Source organism: Myotis daubentonii, chromosome 11 (assembly GCF_963259705.1).
Source record: "Myotis daubentonii chromosome 11, mMyoDau2.1, whole genome shotgun sequence".
Taxonomy (NCBI): domain Eukaryota; kingdom Metazoa; phylum Chordata; class Mammalia; order Chiroptera; family Vespertilionidae; genus Myotis; species Myotis daubentonii.
The window spans coordinates 26498855-26503568 of NC_081850.1; the positions used below are offsets into that span (position 1 = coordinate 26498855).

General features: G+C 37.2%; 1 non-coding gene across 1 annotated transcript; it reads left to right on the forward strand.

Annotated features, from left to right (window-relative positions):
* Window positions 1-4356: 4356 nt before the first annotated feature.
* Window positions 4357-4488, forward strand: LOC132212905 (small nucleolar RNA SNORA51). The gene has a single exon (XR_009447844.1). It is a non-coding gene; the product is annotated as a small nucleolar RNA SNORA51 (small nucleolar RNA).
* Window positions 4489-4714: the final 226 nt, after the last annotated feature.

Consider the following 4714-nt stretch of genomic DNA (forward strand, 5'->3'; position numbering starts at 1 on the left):
CCCTCTTAAGTATTAATGACTAATGATTCCATTTTACTTTTTTTTCATTTTACTTTGTTTTAATTGACATGTAAATCTCTGACAATATACAGAAAGTCATTCATTAAGATTCAGGGATCATTGGCCCTAAGACCTTGGAAAATGATATGTTTAAAAAAGTAAATTCAGATCTTTTCCCAGTGCTTATTACCTAAACATTGATTTATTGCCTTCATATAATGAAGCTTAGACCTGTAGGAGAGTGTGTGCAAGTTAGAAAATAAATTGCCATTTCCCTTTGAGGCAAATACATATTTCAGTAGATATTATATTTTATTTTGTCCAGAAGTTAATGTGTGAAAATAAAAACAATCACTTATTGAAATACCACCCATCTACTTGATGGTAAAATAAGTCTGATTCCTAATACATAGTCACTTGTTTTATAATTAGAAAGAGCTATGAGGGAGTGGTTGATTTGTAACATACCTTAGGATATATTTACTTGGATCCACAGAAAGTACATAAAATAAGTTAAGAATTTGTTCTGAGTAAAATCATATAACTATGCTTGAATTATGACATCACCCAGAAGTCACACATTTCAGAGAAGACTCAAGGGCAAAAATGTAAAGGAGAGTAAAAGTAAGCTCTCGTTGCTTCTCAGAGGGAGTTCTGAAAGTTTTGATAGCACTGAGCAAGCACTGCTCCTTTGAGATAGTGTTTTTCACACTCTCACCGTTGCCACCACTGTACCACTGCCAGTCATTGGTCTGTTAGTGTCCCAAAGGCTTAGATACTAATGGTTGTCTATATAGAGGATTCAGCAAAATTCTGTTATATAAAGGAATGAGTGACTCAATCAGATAATCAAGTAATTTACCCTTGGTTCTCATAGTTTATGGTGGCTTTGTCTATTACTATCAATGGTGTTACATCCCAAGCTCCAAATTTAAAGAAAGCAGTGATGTATACATTAGTTTGCTATCTCAAGATCTTTTCATCTGTCTCTTTCATAAACACTCAGACCCTTTGAGTGGGATGGCTGCTGTGCTCAGTTTCTGAGATGGGATTCGTTTGTTCAGTCAGAAAAAAGATATCTCCCTTGACACTGTGATTGCTTGAGGGGCTACATGATCTAAGCAGCTCCAATCAGAGAGAGACTCAGGAATGCTGCTTCTCTGTAAAGCTTGGGATGTCCCTGGAAGGGCATGTGGGTTGGTAGCTGCTGGAAGCCACTTTGGGGTCATAGGGAAGTCAGGTAGCACAGAAGGCTGAACCACAGAAGCGGGGTGATAAAATGTCAGAAGAGAGCAGAAGCCCCGATCAAAACCTTGTTGGACAAATGATCTTCTTCTGGATTTTGAAGTTATGTGATCAGAAAATGTATCTGCATTGTGTAAGCCTGTTTGAGTTGCTTTTTTATTACTTGCAACTGAAAATACTGTAAATGATAGAAATGGCCCATAAGCTTGGCCTGGAGAAAAATGAGGCAGTCGACCTGAACATGAAGTGAGAAAATGTATTATTATCTTTTACTAGGTTTGAAAAAGAATTGATTAAAGGGTATAGAACATTCAAAATCTTTTTAATGTGAAATATGACAAACAACAAGACTATAAAAAAGTAAGCAAAAATTATATCTTAATTAACTATCACAAAGTGATAATGGGAATCAAGAATGAGAACATTCCTAGAAACCTTCTTATTCCCTTTTTCAATCACTAATTTCAAAGATTTTGTCTTGAAGTAGTAAAAGATTCAAATGAAAATATATGTGTACACACATTTTTATTCTCCCTAACTCTACCAGTAATACAAGGTGGGGCAAAAGTAGGTTTACAGTTGTTCGTATGGAAAATAATACAATAATTAATAATTATACAAGAATAAATCCTTGTTTCCTGTACTCACAACTGTAAACCTATTTTTGCCCCACCCTGTATTGGGGGGCATACAATTAGTTACAATAATATGCAATACAACAAATAGAGAATAAAGTTAAACAAAAAATTATAGATTGTGAGGATAAATGTAGAAAAAGAAGTTGAAGATTTTATATCCAGTCACAGTGTCAGAAAGGTAACACACTTGGCTTTACTCTTCCTAGGTCCCCCAAAATAGAAAAAATAAATAAATTTCAAAATATATCATTCTCTGAAGAATCATAGCTCACAGGGAGTACCCACTCTGAGTCAGACATTTGGCAGATACCTTGTATATCCTCCTATATAATAAAAGCCTTATATGCTAAGTGTCCAGTCATCTGTTCAACCAATCAAAGCATAATATGCTAATGACATGCTAAGGTGGCTCAACTGCTCACTATGACCACCAGAGGGCAGATGCTCTGACCAGTAGATTAGCTTGGTATTGGGGGTCTGGCTGATCAGGACTGAGTGAGATGTGACAGACATGCCCTGGAGCCCTCCCACGGTCCTTCCCTGGCTGGCCAACCTCCAGCATTCCTCCCCAGCCCTGATCGTGCATTGGTGGGGTCCCTCGGCCTGGCCTATGTCTTCTTGCAATCCGGGACCCCTCAGGGGTTGTCAGAGAGCCAGTTTCATGCACTGGGTCTCTAGTTTAATATGACTTAATATTTTCAATAACCCTACAAGGTAAAAACTAGTTTTATACTCATTTTACAAAGGAGGAAACAAAGTTATCAGCATCTAAGTGGTGGCCACAAGATTTGAACCCAGACCGTCTAATTGCAAAGCATCCTCTCTAACTGCTCTGTGTGACAAAAGACAGCTCACTCCTTAGAAGAACACAGACTTACTGACCGAAGGGACACTGCTGCCATCCATCCTCATAAAGTATAGACAGTAGGACAGTGTCGATCCTCAGTGGTATCCACAAAGCAGCTAGAGACAGTTTTCCTGAGACTGTTCCCATATTATTAAATGAGGCCAATAGTGAAGCGTAGTTCAAATAAAGGAAATGACAGAATCCCCTTTTTGGTTTACACAGGATAACAATAGAGACTGATGGTTGCATATTCTTCAAAAAATCTTCCAGGAATAACATTTCTAACTTCTGAGTTATTGATAATTCAAGGTTATTCTCTTTTTCAATAAACTGAAGTAAAAAAAAAAAATTCTCTAGCACCTACTAAGGGCAAGTGCTCAGGTTGACACTCATTCAAATGGAGGCAGGACTTAGTGTCAAGAAAATATGAATATTTTAAAAAATTAAAGTGCTTAATCAGGACATGAAGCAGAAGGTTCAACTTCCTCAGGTGGAGGTGTACTAAGGTAGGATTGAAGTCTAACAAGTTTTTTCCAGCAACTTGACCAGTCTCTTCAATATGTCAGTACGATTTTTAAATTTTTTAAAATGTTCTATTACAGTTGGCATACAATATTAGTTTCAGGAGTACAACATAGTGATTAAGCATGTACATACCTTATGATGTGATCATCCTGGTAAGGCTCGTACCCACCTGACACCATGCATAGTTATTACAATATGGTATTCCCTATGTTGCACTTTACCAAAAAGTATTTAAGTAGTGACTTTTGTTACAATCTGAGAGAACAAGTCACTTGTACACGGCAAAGAAGTTCAAGATAAAAAGTATATTATTGCCTGTGCTGAGAAGGAGTCCCTAAGAAGCTTGTAGCAGCACGAATACAGAGAAAAAGGCAGCACTAAAACATTAAAAATTCAATATATTCTGTTGCGGTTGGGAGAAAAGGAAGACTACACAAATATTCTGGACTAGTATGAATTTTATGAGACAAGTGAACTTTCTTTTTTGAGAGGAAGTGAGGAGAGGGATAGAAAGATAGAAATATCTATGAGAGAGAAACATAATCAACTAGCTGCCTCCTGCACGCCCCCTACTGGGGATTGAGCCTGCAACTGGGCATTTGCCCTGTTGGGGGAACTCAACCCCTGAACACACAGGCCTGATGAGGCAAGTGAACTTTTGAATTTACCTGCAACGATACTTTAAATCTTGACTTAACATTTGTAAAACAGCCATGCTTTTTCACTAAAATTGAATAGCAACTTTATTAAAATGCAAGTGTACCAACATTATTAGTAAGGTGACGATTCTGAAATCTGCCTCGCTGTAACATTAAAAACCACACAACTATTTTAACATTTTCAAAGTGCAAAATAATTATGTTGGGGCACTGCTACTGAATGCCCTCCGACAATAATTCACTGGTTTTACAAATTAGCAATGAAAAAGGTTATTATATGGCAAGGCTTTATGTATAAGTCCCATTTGAGGTTACTTTTGAGAATTCACATTTTTTGCTCTTGAAACAAGGAAGGGCATATTAGGAGAAAGTAAAAACATGCCACACTATGTTGTAATAGGACTTCCTTGTTTGAAAGTTCCACCAAAATATTAGAACAATTGGCCTCCTGGTGCTTACCACAGACTGCGTTCTTACACTGACTGTACAGAAATAGGAGGCAGAGTAAACTTGCCCCATATACACCTCAGCTCAGGCTCTTTGCCTAGTCTGTATTGTGATTGAGGAGACATTGAGAAAAAAATAAATAAATAAAAATAAAATATTAGAACAATAATTTTGAATACCATGTGCCTCACTGCAACTCCAGCAGTGAACACAATATTTGGTCCTTAATAAATGAATATTGGCTGAATGAACAAAGGGCCATGTAAGGAGGAAATTGTGTAGCAAGTTCAGAGAATAATGAGTTACTCAGTTATTTGAAGCCAATGTACACACACAGGAGTAGTGAGACCAGA